This window comes from Strix aluco, chromosome Z (genome assembly GCF_031877795.1).
Source record: "Strix aluco isolate bStrAlu1 chromosome Z, bStrAlu1.hap1, whole genome shotgun sequence".
Classification (NCBI taxonomy): Eukaryota; Metazoa; Chordata; class Aves; order Strigiformes; family Strigidae; genus Strix; species Strix aluco.
The window spans coordinates 44,995,176-45,018,505 of record NC_133971.1 but is presented as its reverse complement, the minus strand read 5'-3'; the positions used below and the strand labels follow the sequence as shown (position 1 = coordinate 45,018,505).

The 23,330-nt window shown below is 45.3% G+C and overlaps 1 long non-coding RNA gene across 1 annotated transcript in view; it reads right to left on the bottom strand.

Annotated features, from left to right (window-relative positions):
* Positions 1-14,814, bottom strand: part of LOC141917887 (uncharacterized) — a 109,737-nt gene extending 94,923 nt beyond the window's left edge. Inside the window, exon 1 of the long non-coding RNA XR_012621498.1 lies at positions 14,674-14,814. This is a non-coding gene — a long non-coding RNA (uncharacterized LOC141917887). The remainder of the gene's footprint in view (positions 1-14,673) is intronic.
* Positions 14,815-23,330: the final 8,516 nt, after the last annotated feature.

Genomic DNA, 23,330 nt, shown 5'->3' with positions numbered 1-23,330 from the left:
TACATCAGCTATAGAAGGCCCCCAGAAAACCCATATATGCTGCTGGTAGATTCGCTTTCAGTCTTTTGCATTTTCTTTTACCTTTCCCCCTGTCCCTCACTTTTGAAGGAGCATAGGCACTTTGGAGTTGCTGCTTTATTCCCTTCACCACCACCACCACAGTCCAGTTGCAATACTTTCTTCCAGTTCAAGCAGAGATCACACCTGCACTGGGCAGCACAGACTGGCCAAGGGCACAGACACATCAAACCAGTGATACCAACCTGCCTTTGCAGCATCCTCCACCAGAAGCCACAAACAGGAACAGGAGCAACAGCTGTAGTGTCACTGCAGTCAGACACGAGATCTGTATCAATTTGTCTGTGTTTATAACATAGCAAACTGAACTACATCAGTAGAGAGAGCAATCTCACGTTTATAAAGATTAGAGGTCTTTTCCAAACAAGAAAAGGCATGTTTGGAATATCTTCTTCCTGAGAGTCTTCAGTAGAAAAATTAACATTCACCAGTTTAATTATTTCTACACATAACAGAGCATGGTAGAAATACAAATTCTAATGCAATTATTGTTGGAAAGAGAAGAAATATCCCTAGACACTTGCCAAACATCTTTAATAGAAGAGATAGAAAGTACATGCTGCAAAGCATAGGGCCAACGCTAAGTGGTCTAGTCAAGAAAAAAGCTTCACATCTGCACAACTGCTTGGTAACTGTCCTCAGAGGGGTTTTGTCCCCTTCTCAGAAATGCAAACTTCTAGTCACTCTCAAATACAAAGTACTGACCTGAGCGAACCACAGTAATTCCCAAATTATTTCTCCAGGGCAAATTATATCTAGTAAGGAAGCTGCAGGTAATTTCCACAAATTACCAAGAAAGTGCCACCCTCCCTTTTGCTCATCACACCCAGCCACCTTGCAAGGGAGGAGCGGCTTCTCCGGGGCAGAGGAGCAAGACTGTGCTTTTCTTTATTTTCTAACATGAAAAAAACCTGCTTAAGATGTAGAGCTCCAAAGCTTGTTGCAGAGACAAATCCCTGCTGATGAGTAAAGCCTCAGCTTCTCACGGAGGCAGATCACTTGTAGCAGTCTTGCCATACAGACCACTGTCAGCACAGGCCTCTGAACAGCTCTTCAAACACCCCAGCAGAATTCCTACTTCTCATTTCCGACACACCCATCCACAAATCCCCACCTCTGACTCCACTCATCCATACACCATAAATTCTCCCATACAGTTTGGGTCCAAAGAAGGGACTGCAGAAGCCTGGACCTTAAGCACTGTGAGAAGAGTCTGAGTAGGGCATAAATACACATCACCTTTTCCACCTTCTGCTTCAAGTTTATAAGTCCACAGGAGTCTTTCCTTCCCCCTCCATCCAAGTTACAACAGTCATCTCCTCCACTGCTCAGACGGTGCAAGTCTCCACTCCTGCGTCCCTAGAGTAAAGGTCCAACTCAGCTTAGGTAAACCAATGCTTTGCTTAAAATAAATGCAACAGTAAAGACTCATATTGGCTTAGAATCTCCCTGAGTCAAATGCACTCTTGTGAGAGAAGATGGGAACATACATAAAAGAGCGGTTTTAAAGAAATTTCTAGGTAATTATTTGATAGAGAATGAAAGAAGTTTGTTTCCAAGATTACAATATGGCTATATAAGGAGTCTAACAGCATTGGATACTGCCAATTACATGTTTCACACACCACCTTTACAGAAGTTAAATGAAGTCAGCAGAGAGAGTGCCAGCTTTCCCATCAGCAGAAATATGCGGTATGAGCCTTGCAGTGGACGTAGTCATGTCAGTGAAAGAGTTCTGTACACTTTAGAGCTTGTGCTCACTTCTTCCTGGCTTAAGGCAGCTTTATATCAATATGACTACTAGAGAATGAGAGCATGACTTGAGAAAAAAAAGGCCAATTAATTAAAATGGCACAATATTTGTATCACCTAGGAGCACTGCAGCTGCGATGCTTCCTCCATGCTAACTCCAGAGCAGGGGTAACAGGCTCCAGCGGAGTCTTCCAGCCCCAAACTAGAACAGAGAGACTCACCAGATGCAGCTGCAGGGAAAAACAGACATTCATGCCACGAGGCAGTTCTCTGTCAAGTCAGCAGCTGCCTGACCAAAGCCATGCTGACCTAGGAACCTGCATGCAAAAACACATTTCAGTTGGGTTTCTTGGCTGCCCTTGTGTGGTCTGTAACTGGCTGCTGTGTCCTGACCAGCCTCTGTCCCAGACGACACTCTTGCTGGGAGCAGGACATTTCATAGGTCAGACGAAGCTTGTCGTGAGGTCAGTGACAGGCGCAGTTTATCCAGGTATGAGGAAAACCCCACAGCCAGGCAACAGAGCCCTGAAGGGGAACTATTTAACACAGAGGCAGCAGCAGCAGAGAATCAGCCTCTTTTGCAAATACACCAGCCAGAATCCACAGAGATATCTGAGCTGTGGTTACGAGCATCAATACAATCCTCAGAAATATCCTGGTTTGTCTGGTTTTGTATCTGCATGACTGTAAAGTATACTGAAGTCAAATATTTTGAGCCATGATCAATCAGTACTTCAGAAACAGACACAAACGACTTTCAAAAGTATTAATTTTCCCCCCGTATCCTCCTAAGAGTATCAGAGCAGTATCAACAAACAGCAAGACAGCAATTCTGAAGTAAATAACCAATCTCATGGTGTCCTGGTTTAGCTAGGATAGGGTTAAGTTTCCCCAGCAGCGGGGGGAAGCTCTAGCCGGGTTATTCAATACCATGTTGATGTCACCTCCTGGCGCCCAAGCGCAGGAGTGCGGGAGAACTGGTGAACGCGTGTGTTGTGTGATCTCTCTCTCTCACTGTTGTATTGGCACATATCTTGCTCTGTTCGTTGTTACTACTGTTACTGTTATTGTTATTGTTGTTGTTTGTTGTGTTGCTGTCGCACTGTTGTATTAAACCTCTCCTTATCTCAGCCCAGGGGATTTGTATTTCACTCCCTTTGTGGGGGAGGGGCAGCGGCCGCGTGGTCTCGGACCCCGGCAGGACCTAAACCACCACACATGGGTATTTCTCTTCAGTCGTATCTGCGTTGTTGTGTACTCAGATGTTATCTCCAAGATGTAGCTTTTCACATTCAAGTGTAATGCTCTCAGTTTCTCCTAATGTATCTGTGAGCACAGTTTCCTTTTTATATGTTTCCGTAACTACAGAACCAACACATCTGTGAACTGTTCAGAAAAACTCATGTTATTAACAAGGGAGTAGCAGATAGGCCACAGGCAAATTCATTAAATAATGTAAAAGCAAATTCTATTTCTCCTTCGAAGTATTACATCCTTACGTGCAGTCACTATCCAGAAGTGTATTCAGCTTAGTACCTCCTGAGAAGGAGATTATTTTCTAAAGTGCCCAATAGAAGTAACAACACGCACACATGCAATTTGAGGAGGTAACTCAGCCGGTCAGTTTAACCACTCCTCTGTTTCATCCTCTTAAATGCTTTACAAAACATCCCCGTAAGACTGAGATCTCTTCTGACTTTAGACATGTAAAGGTTGACATGTCTTTTTAACTTCTGTAGGAAGCAACAGGCACTCCTCAGAAGCAATTTATCCCACTTGCTCTCATACTCATCTCCGGACATCCTGTGGCTGGGCAAAAATTCACTTTTCTAAACCTGTTTATGCACAGAGCAAATGGGAAATTTAACTGGACACATTTACCTGCCTCATTTCAGAGAGACCAAAAGTAATTTAACAACCCTTCAAAGAAGGATCAATTACATATGTTATTCATATAAGGTACAGCTGTTCTCCACTGCATCCAGCACACCACTTCTGCTGCTGTTTTCAGTCTTTCCTACAAGGTGTTGGGGACAAGAGCTGGACATGTTAACTTCCTCCACAATCACTACTGCTTTTACACTCACCCGAGACCTCTTGCACCAGCACACCTCCCTCTGATTCCAGGGTACGTTAGTGTTACACTCACATCTGTGCCAGCACCATAACTAGTCTCCAAAAGCACCACATGCCACTCCCGTGCTGTTTAGCTCCTATGCCAGAGTTTGGAATGCACACCAGCAGCAAAGAAATACAACTAATAGAAACCTATTCAACTTTAAAAGGCTTTTGGGTTAAGAAAACCTTCACCCCACAACAGCGAGTACCCTACTACCAAAGCTCCAATACACCCCGTCCCCTTCAGTCACTTTCCCAGCCTTCTGCTGGTATAGATTGAATTTCTTTCCACCTGAGGATCCCTGTATGGCCCCTCCAACTAATCTGGGCAGACAACTTCATTAGCCTTTACACAGCAGCCTGCTCAGTAACTGTCAGGTTGGGACACTGTTGGACTTTGGAAAAGTCAGCATCTGCTCCAAGGTCCCGAACAACCTGGATCATCTCTCTGAAAGGGAGGAGGAAATTTTCCGCACCATCCTGATGTATCGCCGTTGAATGTTAATTTACTTTGTGACCTGTAAGGCATCTGGAAGCAGAATATGATTACTGAGATGGAAGATCCTAATGCAATATACCCATCACTATTTGCTGCTGTGGTTACAATTATCAAAGGCCATACGACACATTCTACCAGATCAGGGGGAAACAAGAAACTAGTGACTGCCATACCAATGTCCTGTCTTCTTCCACTGGTTTGAAACTGGTGTTATTAGACCTCACTTGGAAGTCAAGAGGCATTTTATCACTCAGCATTGTTACCAGTGATAGAGCAGAGAGAGAGTACAGCAAAGCTCAATGGAGAGGAGAAAAAAAAAAATCTTAAGAAAAAGAGCAGAGGCACTTTCATTCAATTTAAAACTATGCATAGCCTAGCACACACTCACTGGCCATAATTGACCTCGCATATTTTAATGCATAAAACAGCACTGAAGGCTGCCCCGCAATCAGACAACTACAGCTGGTGACTTGAACCATGACGTTAAACACCAGCGAGCCAGGCTGGGTAGATGGTCTCAGAGCTCTCTTCTCCCACCTCTGCCAAACTAGTGCCACAGCAGGCAGACCCCCTTGGCCGGCTGAGGGCCCTGCTGAGTGCCTGCACCCACCACCTCTCTCCAGGGGCCAGAAAGAGTCTAGAGATTCAACAGATGCCCCCAACCTCAGGGCAGCACAAGGGAGAAGTCAAATGTGCAAAGTCCTGCTCAATGTGCAGCCCTGACCAGGTCTGCAAGGGCTAGGAAAGAATTTACCAAGGAACTCTGGAATCATCTCATATTTGATAGGGAAGCAACATCAGTGACTCAGAAGTCCTGTTGTCAAGCAACAAGCGGAAGAATGTGGTTGACTGAAGAAAAACCTCCAGTGTTTTGTGTTCCCTAAACCAATTTTTTTTCCCCAGGTCACATTCAATCCTTCTAAAAAAAAAAAAATAGTATGTTGGTCTCATACAGCAAGGGTCTTCTACAATTTATGTTTATTTCCATGTGCCAAGATAAGACAGAATGAATGACAGGCTCATTCACTGTCAGCTTTTCATGTGTTATTTCACAGTTAACATATACATCAAGCTTCTGTACACCTAGCTGCTTGACATAAATGCCCCAGAGGTTTATTTTTCAGCCTGCCTAATACTCTTTCTGATCTTTTGGATTAGTGATATAGAGCACAGAATTCAGTATTTAAGGTTTTAAGTCCTCATGAAACTGTGTTACTAAGTTGACATCTGCCAAGAAAGGCAGCTCAGGTAACATTTTGAACAATTAATCTTAGAATCATGTATATAATATAATAGCAACAGCAGCAACAACAGGAAAGCATGCAAGATTGGAGGGAAAAAGTGAGCCTTGAATAAAGGATACTGCCAAGATTTAGCAATGACCTTGAAGATTCAATGCAGTAGGAGAAAATAACCAGAGCATGTAATGCCCTGCCACACCCTCTCCTTCTGCCAGACACTAAAGGAAGGAAAAGGAATCTCAGCAGACCCTGCTAATGGCTCTCCAGCCTTTTACACAGTCAATGCAATACAAAAATCTAGAAAATAGGGGGTACCCTGCATAATTATTTACTCATAGGCATTCTGGTTTTTCTGCTCTGCTGCTAACCTTGGTGTCAATCTCAAAATGCTTTCTGGAGTATATATCTATAAGGATGAATACCTGTTTGCAATATCCCCAGTATAAACAACTGAGCTATTCATGACTCAGCTCAAGTCAAAGCTTGACCCAGCTGATCAGGAGCCTTCCGTGCTCACCATGTCTGCAGATCATCCTCTGATGTGGCTGTAACAGAAGACTGCTTCTCCTCCCAGATGGAGCAAGAAATCACCAGGAAAAGAAAAGCCACAGGAGGTGGCAGGAGGAGGAGTGCTCAAACACTTACACAGCAGCCAGAGCGCATCTGCTTGGGCAAGTGCCCTACCTCAGGGCAGGTACAGGCACATCCATGTGCAGAACCCCCTGCTGAGGCAAGCTCTCTCTTGCAAGCCGCTCCTGGCATCAGGATGCTGTGGAGGAATTTGAGTCATTCACACCTCCCAGAGCCTCTGCTTTAAGCAGCTGCCCCAAACTGAAGCAGACCCACACTACGGGGTGTCACCCATACTCTGTTTTCTGGACTTATTTATAACTGTGCAGTCTACAGCTTTCAGTTTCCGTTAAAAAAGGAAAAGGAGACTCTGATTCTCAAGTCTCTTGATAGGAAACGGTTTCCAGGTTTAAAAAGGGCTCGAGTGTTTATAGTAGGATTTGCCGTCAAAAATCTTAACTCTGCATTGCTGACACACTCTGGTGAGCTGCCACAGTGAGAAATGGGGCGCCTTGTAACACAGCTGGCTAACGCCCTGCTGCTCTCCATCTGTGAAGCCCATTGTCACAGTGCAGAATAACCACAGGCTCACCTGGCTCTTTCTGAAAGGACTTCCAAAGCCACCTTGGTCCAGAAACCAGGAACTTTTCTCCGTCACATCCCCCTCCCTGTGACCTGAGAGCTATTTGTGGGCACGCTCACTGGTGTGGGCACCACATACATGGAGACCAAGTTTGACTCTGGTCCTGAGCTGAGCAAAGGGACCACTACATGGAGATAAAGGAAAGAAAAGGCCACAGCTTGGGTGCAAGGTCAAGGAAAGAGGGGAGAGGTGCTCCTTCAGGAACCCCAAAGGATAAGGGAAGTCTTGTTTTGTTGAAATTATGTTTTGTTTCTACTGGCAGAAGCTGTTATTTATCTACAAGGTTCTAGGGAAGTGATATTAAGAAATCCCCATCAAGAGGTTTCCACCATGCAAAGAAAACGAGGGATTTTATAACAAAAATAAAAATCATACACTTTGTTTCTTTCTTCTAGGACACCTCTATAACAGAGGCTGGCAGCACCCTGTGTGCTGTGCTCACCCAGCAGTGCTAACCTGTCCTTTCCTGGCAAACTCTGTTCATATCCTGGCTGCGAACAGTCCTGGGGGCAACAAGAGCAATGCAATTCAGCATCATTTGCTGCTCAGTGAAACAAAAGAAGCTGCTGAAGTAAAAAAAACACAATTACATGCATGTTTCTTCCACAATGCTACTGATTGTTTCCGCATGTCAAGTCTAAGCAGCTCTGATTTTGTTGTTAGGAGATGTATTTGGACAGCTGAAAAAGTTACTCCAACCTTTTAGATACTGCCCCCACAGATAGAGTGCAAGAACATTTTATCCATGTAAATATTATTTGCATACGCAAAGGATGTTCATGTTGCTTCAGACAATATTTGTCCTTCTCCAGATCATCCCATGATGGGGGTTTCTGTTGGTTTGCAATACAGCACTTACACTTGGAGAGCAGATGTGTCAGGCTAAACACTTTAGACCCTTGCCCAAACCAGAACCTAGCAAGGTGGGGAGGCTGGTGGACATTGCAGGAGTACAACATAATCCTACTGGTAGTCCTGCCAGAATGATTGATTACTAATACTTTCAAGAAAACCACAAACAACTGTGTATTTCAAGCCCTTAGAGATGGTAACTCACTGCTTCTGTTATTTCTGTGGTAACAAGATTTGTGGTAACCATTTTTCATGAACAACTTTTCAGTCAGCAATAAGCTGCAGGCAAAAAAGCATATGTGAGCATTTAGAGGAATCACTTGGGTTTTTTTTGTTTTAAAGTGCCAAGCTTAACATCCAGCAGGACGTTTCCTGCTCCGCTCTAACAAGAAATGGGGAAGCTGAGTCCAGACTGCTGTATCACAACAGCTGACTCAGCTCTACTGCACACACAGCCTGACTCTGTCACTTACATTGATCAGAGTTGCAAAAGTGCAGGAGCCAGAAACTCAAGTAAATAAAATCACCATTCCACCCCAGGACCCACATTTAAATATACAGATGCCCAGAAAGCTCCTACACTAGATACAGTGAAGACTGTGGTCCACATACTGAAACGGTTTAGATGGAGTGCTGATGGCACCCTTCTATTGTAACATCTTTCCAAATTGATGTCATAATACAGCTGCGGAGATACAGTTATAATCTACACCAAGATATAAGCTATTGCTTCTCCTTCCCTCTTTATTTTTGTTTGAAACAAAAGGAAACTGGTTTTAACGTGGACTTAGCCTTTCAGAACACAAACACTTGCCAACTCCTGTGGATGGTGTTTTCCACTTCCTTTGGACCTCAGCTGTCTAGAATTGGAAGTTACGCTTTCCTTGTTAAAAGAACACTTTGTAAATAATTGATAAAATTGCTAATGTCTAAATTGTTTTCCCTTGGCTCCTTACAGCCAAGACAATCATACACAATTAATACATCTGTAGGCTTAATGACAAGTCTTCAGTCAGAACACAGCAAATTCCCTCCCCTCCCCAAATCCATATGTGTGCTGACAAACATGAAAGAAAACATTTTTAGAAAACCCTACACAGCCCAAGCGATGTGCACTAGGTTAGTATGCCACTAAATTCACTTGTTTGGTACACAAACGCTACCGAGCTTGCTGGGGAGACTCAGTGTTCTCAGAGCAGACTATCTTGCTTTACCTTCACTGGAAGCTTAATAAGTGCCTATTTTTTAGGGTCTGAAGTGAAAGTTGGCCCTCAGTCTGTGACCTTGGCAATAGATGCTCATCTAACACTCTGGAGACATCAGGCTCAAAACACTGGCCCCACTGAACTGACGAGGGAAACTCCTGCCGGTTTCAGCGCAGCCTGAACCTCGCCCCAAGACAAGTCCTGCAGCTCAGGGCTGGCACATGGGCTCTGCCAGAGGAGCAGCACTGAGCCTCCAGCTCTTCCCTTTTGCTGGAGATCAACACCAGGACCAAAGGGGCAACAAGAGCAACTGTGCAGCGTTTCTTCAGCTCCCCCCAGTTCACAGCGCTGACATGCTGGAGTGTACCAGCCAGCTTCACGCTGCGGGAGCTGAGGAGCCAGCAGCTGCTGGCTGCTGTTGCTGTGATGACAACCTCCAGAGATGGGAGATGAGCTACAGGCAGTAACCTTCCACCACGGCTGCTGAATCCAACAGACTCCTCAGAGCAACAGAGCAGGTCCCCGCCAGGTGGAAGAGAAGGCGGCAGCCACTGAGACACGAAAACACAAAGACAAATGCTCGAAGGCTGTATATGCTTGGAACTGCCAAAACCAAAAGGGCCAGGACCAGAGAGAAGAAAGAAGCTGTAAGATCAATTTATTTTTCTTCAGGAACCTCCAGTCTGCACAAAACACCACCTTCCTGGTTGTGCTCAGCCCTACCAAAATAAAAGCAAGCTTACACACTTCAGTGAAGCTCCAGTGCCCTTCTGTGCCTTCTGGAAAAAAAAAAAAAATTGCTAAATCATGGTTGACACACTTTACTTTTGTTTGAAAGTCTACAAACAACTGGACACAGACATCATAAAACTACCACAGAATCTGACACAACTGGCAGATGTCACACAAAGCAGTCTCAGAAGACGAAGGGGCAGGGATCATCAGGGAAATTGGTTTTGCATGGAAATGAGTTACCTTCTGATACACACAAACTTTTTCTAGAGAGACTGGAGCTAAGACCATGGGTGCTAGTTGATCTCTAACTCTATTTCTTCTGGGAATACTGAGAAGGTGGAAAAATTGTTTTCTTCTTGGAAAGCCAGTTATAACCATCAAAAATTTTCCATGCAACTATAACTTTTTTTCCCAGTTCCTTCAAGGCATTTTGTTCTGAAGTTTTTGACAACAACTTTAAAACCATACTTCAAATAGAGTCAATAAAACGAGATTAAATCAGAAGATTTTAGTCTGTTGTGGTGACAGACTCCATACCTGTACATCAGGATCGAAGAACTCCCACTAGCACTAATATAGAAAACCAAAGCAGTGCCACACATCCGATTTACCTCTCATCTTGCACTAGCATTGCTTACGTTTTCAGAAGTCTGTCTTCAACTCCATTTCCCTACACCAAAGCAGGACGCTAACTTATAGACAGTTTTACTCTGAACACAAATAAGGAAGCAGTTAAGAAGGGTGAGTGCAGAAGCCCACAGTACATGTATGAGAAACAAGAGACTGCTGGGCTCTGCAGATGATAGTTTTGTACCATCCAGAATTTGCACATGAAAGAAAACCTGTCAGTCCGAGAAAAAACTGTCTTCAGCTGGGGACACAGAATCAAAGGAGTTTTAAGGCTCCAAGCAAGTAAATTTCCCCCCTGCTCACAGAGGCAACGGGAGGCACATTCTCATCCACGTTCTGGGATAATCGTACAAAATTCTGCTATTACAAGGAACTCCTCTGTCACAGAGCCACAGCGGGTCAAACAGCACAACAGCGGTCAGCCTTCAAGGCTACATCTACAGGGCTCAACAGAACAGGGCCACAGATGGGTTTGTGGCCCTGAGGCTGCCCTGCCTGAACTCCCATGGGGCCCAGTAGCCCCCAGGCACACCCACGAAGGGATCCAACCCTGGGCCAGTGCATGACCACCGGTGAGAACAGCCCCTTGAGCGCCACCACCCAGCCCCATCCAGACACTCGCGCAGGCCAGCAGCACACCAGGGACGAGCTCAGAAGAACGGCTGAGCAGCGTCCAAGCTCATTCCTTTAGCAGCACAGGTACAGTCTGAGGGGACCTGGGGACTCTGCATGAGAAAGTGCAAAACCCTGAATGACGAATTAGATACCACACACTGATGCTACTCTGGCTGTAGAGGTCACATGGCAAAAAAACCACCCTTCAGATGGGACAAATCCCTCGGCCCATGCAAAACGTGCATCTGTGAGAGCTTTGCTTCTCCTCAATGTATTTTCAACAGCCCAAAAGGGATATCAGAAACCAAAATCTGGAGGATTATATGCAGGGCACAGGAGAACAACATATGCTGAAGCATGCAGTTGTATGTAGGAATCGGGAAAAGCCTAGGAGGGAAGAACTGAAGGAGGATTCAGCTTTATGTTGCATTAGCAACAATATAAGTTGTCTGTTGCAGCTCTATGCATTCATGCTTATGGTTAATAATAACTAGCAAGTTCCCTTCAAGACCCACTGCAATAAGATGAGCGCTTAATAATAGCCCAGAACAATAATCCTAGTGTCAGACTTTCATATAATTACACCCTTGATACGCAAATGTGAGTCACAAGTGCTAACAGCAACTACACAAAAGCAGGTTCCTCTCTGGGGTAGCAAGGGTGAGCAGAGCAGAAAGACCTCAGTAATTTAGAGGCAGAAACACAAATCATGAGAAGATGCAGACAGGGAAGTATGCCTGTAACCTTCCTTGTACAGTTCTACAAATTCCACCTGAACACTTTAAGGAAACCTGTGAATCCAATGCAGAAAGAAAACCTTCACCCCCGACCTGTCACCCCCTAACACTCACTCCCAACAGGCAAGTCTCATGCAGGTACAGGCGACGGCGCTGGTGCACAGTCTGAGGGCAGCCAGTCTCGTCGCCTTCCCCCTCCCCAGCAGCCAAAAGAGAGATTCCCCTGAGCCCCTGACAAGGGGCACAACACAAGAACCACTGCAGTAAGTCAGCCCCAAGGTCCCTTCAGCTCAGCACACCGCCTGCAGCAGTGGCAAAGCCTCCCAAAACGGGTAACACCAGCAGAGGGGCACAGCTGCCATTTTCTCAGAAGAGCTTCCCAACATCCAACGTGATCTTCTTGCCTGCCGGAAACTAACCTGAAAACAGACCCCAGAAGTGAAAAAAATGGGATGGGCCTTATTTACTCAGGAAGGAGACTTTTGCTTACAAAAGTGCAGAGACGCAAACATTGCTTTTATATTTCCACTAAACACACACAGGCTATGGACCTGCCGGCCCTCCAAAACCTCAGACAGAATAAAACTAAAACTTCCTGTCACAGGAACTCAGCGTACATTAGTTTGGAGCTGCTGGAACCTGGATAGCTTTACACCATGCATCCAACCAGCCAGGTCTTTTTGTGATCCTCAGGCCTTGAGAAGAAGCATTTTGAATATCAACAACCTGTGAATGGAACTGCTGCACAGATAAGGAGGGAAGTACTATTTGCACATTTACTAGAGTGAAATACTCTTGTGTTTGTTGTTTTGGATTGCCAACTGGAAAAAAATATATACAACTGTCACAGTTACATTGGCAGGGAATTTGTTATTCCTTTCCTCTTGGTTTTTAAATTCCAGAAATAAATTCAAACATTTAATTAGACTTTGAAGCCTCCAATCTTTGCCGATGGAGAGCTGGGTGAGCCTTGTGGTGTTTGTGGCTTTTTAGAATGCACCAAGCAGTTAAATAGAGATCCCAGGAAAAAGGTAAATAAATCACAAAATACATAATTAAAGCACCTGCCACCTTCACAGCTCGATCTTAATTCCACACCATCATACACGGACAATAGTCACGGGGAGTGTTCTGGGTGCCTTCTGCAAGCTTGAACTCGCCACCAAGAAAAAACGTTGTCTTTTATTTTACAAATAAGGCATTGGAATTACTGCTCACGAGCAATCCACAGACATCCCCCACTGTCTACTTCTGCTATTCCTTCTATTAGCAAGAACCTCAAGAGCATTTCCAGTGTAGGCCAGGGGCACCGAGTCATCCATATCCAGATCTGCCGTAATCTCCCAGATCCCATAAAGGGCCACATCCCCTGGTAGATGGAGCACCTGAATACAACAAGGGAGAACTGATTTATGTGCCCCTCTGCCACAAACCTTGGCCAAGCTGCTTCAGGCCTGAGCCCAGCACACACGTATCTGCTGCTGCCCAGCTGCAGATGGCAGCTCCTTCAGGCCCCGCATCTCACGCCCTTTCAGCTGGGTGCTCTGCTTTGATCTCCTCCTCCATCAAACAGGCATCATGACTCTTGCTTTTCTTGGAAAGTCTTCCAAGAGCTAGTTAGTGTTAAAATTAGGATCTGTGCTTTTATATGGACTACAGAAAAAGGCATTTCCTTCCTTAAAACGCTACTCTGGGACCAAAGCGAGGCCCAGCTGCAGCACAGGACTGCCTGACAGGCTGCTCAGCCTGCTGGGCCAGGTCGCACAGCGTGGCCTACGGCAACGCCAGCGCTCCTTGCCCCCACCCCAGCCTGCCCTCTCGGCAAGCAGTTTCCAAAAACTGTATCCCGAGAAATGGAGACAAGGAGAAAGGTGCCCTGAAACACGGAAGGAGCATCCTGAACTGCTGCTGGGCCTTGGGAACACTCTCCTCTGGACTATCTGGCCATCCCCAGGGAGGACACGTCTATGCCGTGTGGCCCGAGCCAGGCAGCCCCTGTGGTGTGAGACCGCGCACTGTGCTGGCTCTGCCAGCCTGCACCCCAACGGGTGCACCTCTATTTGGGCAACACACCTCCCAGGGTAATCAGTCCAGCCTAAGATAATTAGCCAGGCACACTTGGTCCTGGAGTTCCTACTGCACACAGAGCCAGCTTAAGCCTCTCAAGGCTCGGACGGCAGACTTCCCTTCAGCAGTATTCATCCCCAGGCTCCAACCTATCCGAGGAAGGTGATGACATCTAGAGTCACAGGATTTCTATTGGAAAGTGGCACTATTGTCTCCAGACAAAAAATCTGGAATGAATCACATCAGGAGGAGGATGGACAAGATGACCTTCTGGGGTCCTCTTCACGCATATTTTTGTAAGTCTACATTCCGTGACAGAAAACGCACCTGGATCAGAGCTGCCTGGGCTTACACATTCACGTGAGGAGATTTTGGCATAAGCCTCTGGCAGGAGAAGCAGCCCAGGCAGTTTTTCTATTGGGCTCTGTCTGCCATTAGTGATGGGATTCAATCACAAAATGGCTTCTTCCCCACACACAAATATCTAACCTCATGCGGGAGCAGGCATGGGAAGCTGCTCTCAGTATCCCGGCCAAGTCCATCTGACAGCAGAGCAGTTTACCTTCCCAGCCATCCAAGTCTAACTGCGGAATCCATTTAAAGCAGTTTGTAGTTAAATGTACTTGCTGAAAATACCTCACAGGCTCAGTAATTTAAAATGAGAGAGTCAAAATGTAATTAAAATGGCCAAATAAGGCTGGGTCACTCCTCCACCAGAAGAGTGCTGAGGAATGTTGCCTTTCCAGCCCCAAATCGCTGCTTCTCCTCCCGCCCCCCCCCCCCCCCCCCCCCCTTTCTGCTTTTCCCGGGAATCCAGCACCAAGATACACCAGCTGGTGTCCGAGGGGCTGGGGGGGGAGAGCACTTTTCTTTTTTTTTTTCTCCTTTCAATTACAGAAATCCTGCCGTTTCGGGGTCCCGCTGTACTCACCCAGAGCGGCTGCTCCCTCGCAGGGGCCGGGCGAGGCTCCCTCCTCCCGGGGGTCCCCACGGGGGGGGCCGGAGGCGGCGGGGGCTGGGGGGGGGGGGGGGGGGCAGGACGGAGCGGCGCTTCTCTCCCTCGGAGGGCGCCGGGCGCGGGGGGGGGCGTTTTCCTGCTCCCCCCTCCCGGGGCCGGGGCTGTGGGGCCCGCAGGGGGGGGTGTGTCTCGGCCCGGGGCCGGGACGCAGCTTCTGCCCGGCAAAAGCGGCCGGTTTGCCGCCGCCGGCACCGAGAGCCGCTCCGCTCCGCTCCGCCCCGCCCCGTCGGGGCCGGGGGCTCAGCGTCCCGTCCCCCCCGCGCCCGCCCCGGGGCACCCCCCGCCCATCCCGCCGCCCTCCCGGCCCCGCCGCTCCCCCTGCCCCGCCGCCGCTGCCTGCCGAGCCCCCCCCCCCGCCCCCGCCAGCGCCGGCCCCGGCGGGCACCGCCGCGGCTGCTGCCGCTGCCTCCGCCGCTTCGGATCGGCAGCCGGACGGGGCCGCCCGGGCGCGCACACACACACACACACACACACACACACACACACACACACACACCCCGCGGGCTCTCCGGGCCGTACCTGGGAGGCGGCAGCGCCGGCCGCAGCGCGCACCTGCCCGTCCCGCCCGTCCGCGGCCGCGGAGCGCAGCATCCGCCGCGGGGAGCCCCGCGCTGAGGGACCGCCGGCGCCCAGCGGCAGCGCGCGCAGCCCCGCCCAGGAACACGCCTGCGAGCCGCGGGCAGGGCTCGGCTGGGCTGGGCTGGGCTCGGCTCGGCTCAACGGGGCTCGGCTCGGCACGCGTGTCCCGCCGGGTGGCAGCCAGGGCGGGGGCTGCTGGCGGGGACCCCAGGCGGGGTCTCTCCCTGCCCCGCTCCCGGGGCACCCAAACATTTGCAAAGGCAGAGAAAGGCGGGTTCATGCTCACGCTCCTGGGGTTTCAGGTCGTTTTCACTGCAAAAGGGGGTTCGTGGGGGCAGCTTTTGGGGAGCAGCTTTTTAAGCTGCCCAACTCTTCCCCACGTGGGCACAACGTGAGGTGGGAGAGACGGTTTGTCAGGGTTGGGGCTGGTGCCCAAAAAGCGGGTTCATCACGCGCTGTGCAACAGGTCAGTAAACCCACACTCAGGAAAGACAGTTGTTTTAGGGTTGCTCAAGCCCTGGGGCTCAGTGGTTTCCCACAAATCAAGCACACCAATGGGACATTTCCCGATATATTTATACACAGAACTGGCAGAGTTAGTAATTTTCCAAGTCCATCCTCTCTAGGAGGATTGGTTAGTAATTTACATACAATTATAACAGTGCTGACACAAGACTTCTACTACTATACATGCTCAGGGAAAGGGTCTTCACCTGGCCAAGGGTCTTCTTGACCTCTAGACATGATTTTTAGTATTATTATGAGGGTAGTTCACTGAAGGATACACGGACCTTGAGTTTGCTTGGCCAGTTGACAATGTACCCTCTTCGAGATCTAATAGCTCCGGGATGTCCTGGATCAAAGACAGCTGTCGACTTGTTCTGCTGATGAGGGAGGCCTTTGGCTTGAACAGAAAGAACGCTTTCTTGACCTAAGCTACATTCTAAACGTTTAACCTTCAACATCACTGCTTTAAAAACAGGAAAAATAGATCACATCTCAATTATAAAATAGTTTACTGAGAATAGGACAGAATCTAGGCAGAGACACTGTGCTGTTGATGCTCAAGTATCTGCCGTACATCTCTGCGTGCACAGGGGACTGTCGCCAGGTTCTGTAAGACTTCTTCATACAAAAAGTTGGTTCAATGATTAAAAGGGAAATTCCCATAGTACATTTCTTTTGTCATTCTAAGACATTTGAACATTTCAAAGAGGAGATGGCTCCTTCCTCTAAAAGGGAAAAGATGCACAATGCTACTCTTTGACTCCAATGGATAAAATAACTTGCTAGCCTACAGTTTCAATTCATTGCAACTCCGTCACTTTCTCCATCTTCAGAGGCAAAGCCTCTAACAGGAAAGGACTGGGATTGCCATCTCAATCCCCAGGGGAAGGACACTGGCAATTTACACTTTAGTATTAACTCAGAACAGATAAGGAAGGCTTAATGCCTGAGGCCACTGACCCTCCTGCCATTTTCTGGGAAACCAAAAGGTAAAGGGGAGAGTTGCAAGAAAGCCCAGAACAGACAGACAGACAGGCAAAGACCAAGGCTCTGAACAGCTCCTGACAGAGCCTCTTGGAACTTTCTCATCTATAAGTTGAGACTCACAGGCAGGATAAACAGACTGTTGAAAATTTGAAAATTTGCTGGACCACCAGGCTCAAAAACCAACCGACAGCAGGACACCCGGCTAGCAGCTGTAACATGCGGAGCACCCCGAGGACAGGTACTGGGGCCCACACGGCTCAGTATTTTCACTAGTTGCTGGCGTGTTGACACACAGCACACCCGGAGCAAACTGACAGGTGACATTCCACTACTTAAACTGGCTCATACAAGAAACTGAAGGACCTTAACACAGACCTCTGTGACCTGGAGGGTGAGGCAGAATCCAGTTCATGAAGCTCAACAAGGAGATGTGCCACATTCTGCAGCAAGGATAAAACAAACCCATGCACTGGTACTGGGAATAACAGCTGTACGGGGATGCATCTAATAGTTATAGGGGACAGCACACTGAGTAAGAGACAGTGCAAGCTGTAAGCAGTTTAGGGTAGAGCCAATACTGCTAAAAAGTGAGTATCAGTTGTCCATAGTTTTTAAAATGTATTTTTCCAAGTATTTCTACAGTTGTTAGAAGATTAAGTCTCTTATGCAGTGGTCATTAATATGCGAGCCAGTGCAGTAACACTCTCAGAACTTGCAAATAAGGAGGAAATAAGTAATTAGCAAGCTGAAAAAAGAAGTGTTGGGGGGTGGGGGTGATGCTATGTCTTTTAAAAACTGAAAACGCAAGTTACGACTTAATCACCATGACAGAATATCTTAAGTGAGAAGTGTGGGGACTTGAACTGAACTCGAGCTCTACAAAGGAAACTGAAATTGCATTTTCTTACAGCAGGCTGAGTTATCTTAATGCTAGCTAACTGTCACGTCCCGCTCAGACAAGGGAGACGAGTGACTCAGATTTGTAAATCCGCAACGGACTGGACAACAGTGAGACAAGTCTCAAAGTCCAGACATTTATTAACTTCCCACGATGTACTACTAATTGGATACACAATAATTGGCTAAGTATATAACGAGTTGTGGCAAGCAGTACAGTATGCCTTGCATTGCTTAATGGTAGTGAAGGAAAAGGGGAAAAAGGAAAGGAGGGACATAGAATCAGCAAGAGTTCAAGGAAGCATCTGTCTTCTTTGCTTCACTTTACCCTCTGGAACTGAAGATCTGTAAAAAGATGAATGGCATAGAAAATAGTAATTGCTTTTTATATGCCTTTAAGACCACACAGGCATTAGCAGACAATTAAATTATCCAGCAGATGTTTTAAAGCAAACAAAAGAAACTACTGTGGAACTCAATGCCAAGGACATCAAATGTTCAAAAAGGAACTACAAAATAATAGCTAAATGTACACCAAGGTCTAATAAAAATGTACAAGTGCAATCAGTCTCAGGAAATCTTTACAATGCTGCCTGCTGGAGTGGGACAGCAACTGAAGTGAACACTTGTCCTTTACTTACAATGTTTGTCTTAAGACGAATTACCAGTCACACTCAGAAACAGAGTCTTAGGCTACATGAAGTTTTTGGTGTCATCCTATACGTGTTTTTCCATACATTATACTATCAGTTTCTGTGAACTAACTGTGCAGAAGACTTGAAGAATTTTGCATTATTGTTGTTTTGTCAGAATAATTCCTTTTTAGTCATTAACCAGAGGTGGTATATATCTGATGGTGACTTCAGACAGTACATAAGAATCATGTCTCACACTAACCTAACAGAGAAGGTATTTTTGATAGGAGTACAGACACTTTAAATGACTTAGGAAGCAGAAGAACAGTTGCGTTGCTCTCTTCCCACACCATCACAATCTGATCCATCAATAAAGCAGTCAGGTCACAACAAAGCAAACTTCAGTTCCTTTCACTTTGGTTCTTATGCCACTTCCACCACTGAGAAGAGGCTGTGTGAGGCAATCAAGGAATTCAAAGATACTATCCTGATTTCAGATAAGAGGTTTAAAGAAAAAAAAAAAAAAAAAGAAAAATCTTTGAAGAACAACTCTGAACCTGGAAAATTCATGTCCTGTAGAGTCCTATAATTTTCAAACTGTATTTCCAACTCTAGTCAAAGCAGTCTTCTTATTGCTTGGCATTTGAGCAAAAACATGAAAGCCAAGAAGCGAGAAGGACTTCTGACAACTAAACCAGTGCATCTTAAGAGGGAAAAAAAAAAAAAAAAAAAAAGAAAAATAGTTATTCTGAAGCCTATTTTAAACCTGTAGAAGCTATCTGTTGTGAAATCAGCTAAGACTTCAGTTCTGCAAATTCTGTTACACGTTGTCCAAAACTAACACAAGGTACAACTGAACTAAACCAACAGGAAGCAATAAAGAGGAGGAAAAGTGTTATTGCACGTGAGAGAGATGGGATATATCAGTGGTTTCTGGACAACCGTCCAGCATGAAGAAAGGAGAAGGGGTTAACCAAGGCACAATTATTGCTACATACGTTATGGACAACAGCACACTCAGCTCCTCTAGCCAAATCAGCTGGAGAGTAGGAAGTTCAAGATGTGAAAGACCCTTGCCAAATGAACTCTCACTTAACTCCTGGTTCATGGTATTTGACAGTGCTTCATTTTTAAAAAGAGTATTTGTGCTCTGAAGGATTCAATTTGCATCACCTACTACTGGCAGAACATCAGAGAATTGGATCAACTCAAGGCTTCCACTGGGCATCTTAAGTCTTGGTTAAAAAGACGCTAATACAATGACAAATAGGAACCACAGAAAGGGAAATGGGAAAGAAAATTGCAAAAGTTTTAATGCATTTGCGCACTGTAGTGTCTACATAAGCCATACAATGCAAAAGGCAGGTCAGAAAGTTTTCACATTTCCAGTATCTTTATTTGAGGGAAGGCATCATACAGATTTGAGGACACTTTCATAGTACTCGGGTTGCTGAGGACACACAAGTTTAAATTAGGAAAGGAAAAGGATGGAAACAGTACTTGCCAAAGTTCGCAAAAGCCCTTTAAAACATTTCATAGAAAAAACAGAGATCACCAAAACAAAAATAGTTTACTGTTGCCAGTTCTCATATTACAGGAAATCATTACCTAGGCTAACTAGGGCTGGGATAATCCAATTTTAACAAAAATTACCACATGTATATTTTTTATAGGGGATGTGGAAGGATATTAACTGTATAAAGGAATTCCCAAATAATATAGGAATAAAAAAAAAAAAAAAAACCAAAACCAAACAACACACCAACAATATCTACCAAGATTTTACAGCTTCAGCGATCAAACCAACAATTTAATTCTAGCCCGGTAACCTGTAAGCTAATACAACAGTTTAGTGACCTTCTCTACCTTTCAAAAGGACCTCCTCTCATATTTCAAATCTCGGAGTACTGAGAAAGCCTTGCCAAGTTCTCAACAGTGTAGATACCCACATTGTCCTGCTTTTGTTAATCTGAGAAAAACAGTTTATCAGCAGTAGAGAGCAGCATTTCTCCGTTTCCATTCCAAAGCGTTTCTCTGCTTGCTCACAGCAACATTTAAAGATAAGGATGTGAAACACAAGAATCTATAGTGAATTATATTCCTTTTTTATACTCATTTTTCCAAAGTCTTTATTTTATAGAAATACACTTCACGGCCTACAAAGACAAACCAAAAAATCCACTATGATATCCAAGTATCACAACTGAAGCAAAGACAAAACCAGAGAAAATACAAGGTGATTCTGATAAAGTTTTTTCCTTTCCTTCATTATAGTAACAAACTGCTACCAAAGTTGTTCCAGCATGTTGGTTATAAATTGCAGTGCACTGAACTGATGCACAAAAGCTCTTTTTGATTTTATTCTCTGAATGACTACATGAAGAAACAATTAATGGGAGCAAAAGTAAAGGTTTTTAGATTGACAGTGAGTACTTAGGAAGTTGAAACAATCCTATTTGGAAATTAACTTACCCGTTTAACATTATCAGACACATACTTTTACAATCCTTTTGACAGGAGAGTTACATTAGAATAAGCTACAAACAGTGCTTACATGATTTTAGATGGCTAACAATCCTCATTTTTGGATCCAACCCAGTCTGATGCTTTTCCTTCGAAATCATGCAATATGAGAGAGATTCTTCTGCTAGGTCTCTCAAACAACCTAAACCCTTAATAAAAAACTTACTATCATCTTGAAAATCATCCAGCTACATCACAATGAACTTGTGTTATCTACATCATTGTTATAAAAGGCTTTTATTGAACCAACTACTTTAGCAGCAAGGAAGCTTTTGATTTCCAGCTTTAATTTATTTTGGCTTAACTTTTATTGTTCCCATCTTCTTGTTTGAAAAGTCATTGCCATCTTTCCATTTTGGAAGCATATTCCCCACCCTGTCAAGACAAGCTCTTCCAGCTTTTTTTTCCCCTCTCCTCACCAGACAGGTCTTCCCTCACTGCTCTAATAGTACTTCCAGCTGTGCATGTGCAATTTGGAGTGGCATTTATATAACACCATATAAAACAGTGTTAACGTTGTGTGGTGGTTTGACCTTGGCTAAATGCCAGGTTCCCACCAAGTCGCCCTATCACTTCCCCCCCCTTCCCCTTTTTTTTCTCAACAGGGCAAAGAGGGGAAAGAAAATAAGATAGGGGGAAAAAAAACCCAACCCTTGTGGGTAAAACAAAAGCAGTTTTAATATAAGCAAAGCGAAGCAAAGGTCCGCACATGGAAGCAAAAAAAGAAAACAGATTTATTCTCTACTTCCCATGAACAGGCGATGTCGGGCCTTCTCAGGAAGCAGGGCTCCAATACACATAGTGGTTGCCTTGGAGGACCAAGGGTGACGCCACCCCCTTCCTCCTTTTTCCCAGCTTTATACTGAGCAGACGTCATATGGTCTGGAATATCCCTTTGGTCAGTTCGGGTCAGCTGTCCTGGTTGTGTCCCCTCCCAAGATCTTGCCCACCCCGTCCCACTGGGGAGGGGGCGGGGGGGGGAAATGTTGGAAGGAGCCTTGGTGCTGTGTAAGCACTACTCAGCAGTAGCCACAACACCAGTGTGCTATCAACACCCTGCCAGCTCCCAACATCAAACACAGCACCATGAGGGCTGCTACAGGGGAAAACCAATTCCAGCTCAGCCAGACCCAGTACACGTTGTCACAATCAATCAAAGTAAGATCAGGAATGGGGTTATAAAGACCATGCTGCTTCTAGCCTGACCCCAGACTTCTCTCCAGTCACCGGAATTCTGGTTACTTGTATAAAACCAGCTGTGGACATCTGATCCTGTAAACAACCTATTAGGAAGCGAAGAAATAGAAAAATTGATGCATTTCTCACCATACAAGAGGTGACGCTTATTTCCAGGAAATTTTCTACAAACGGCTTTTAAGATGCATTTATTAGTAGATGGTCACTAAGTTAACCACTCCTCCTCATCTTAACTGGAATTTTTACAGCATATAGAGTCAAACTTCAACAAAAAAGCCCCCAATAGCTAAAGTATTCCCTAGCTGTTTTCTTAGACTGAAGGAAGATGAAAGCAGCAGGTAAAAAAGTTTTATGTAATAAGATAATCCTACCTTTGCCTTCTTGAGTTACAGTTATTACCAAACTTAAAATACAAATAGCAGCAGAAAGGTGGTTTGGTTTTGTAGAGGGGTTTTTTTGTTTGTTTATTTTTTGTTTGGTTTGGGGTTCTTTTTTAATAAATTACACAGCACCATTACTCTAGATTGCAGGATTGTAACAGACATTTCTTCTTCTTTTAGGTTTTTTTTTGGAGGGGTAGGGGTTTTTTTTAGGAAAACTGTACCCAATTTTAATTACTTTTCTAAACTAAAGCTAAAGCAATTGAAGTAGACTTTCAGACTCAGTCATGTAGTAAATAGTTGCATTTTACCATATGTGAATGAAATCTTTATTTTTTTACAATAGAAAAGTAGCAAATTGAAGAATAAGAAAGAAGTCTCTTTCTGGCTAAAACATTTACAAAAAGATACAGGAATATACTATGAGTCCAACATGCATAATTTTGAATTACTATATGATTTGCCTTAAGTTAGTCTATTTTCTCATGCTCTCTTAGTACAGCTTTTCAGATTTTGCATATCAGGTCCCTTTATCACTTCCACCACTGTCACACCTTGCCAGCTTCAGCTTCTTCATCACTCTTGGTGTCCTCATTCATCACCTTCAAACCTTTTCATCTTCAAAACTCAGACAAGCCACCTTCAGTTCCACCCACAGAATCAAAATAGAGTATTTCCTAAGTTCTTTAGCTACAAACTCTGGATTTAACCAACCTCATGCTATCTTGTATTGCATTGAGCTTATTTGCCATGTAGGGGTTAGAAGCGTGACCCCCTGCCGAAGTCCATTCTGTGTATTAAAACTTCAAGCTATTTAAAGGCTTGTTCACAACCACAAATACACACAGTTGGGACATCACTTCTC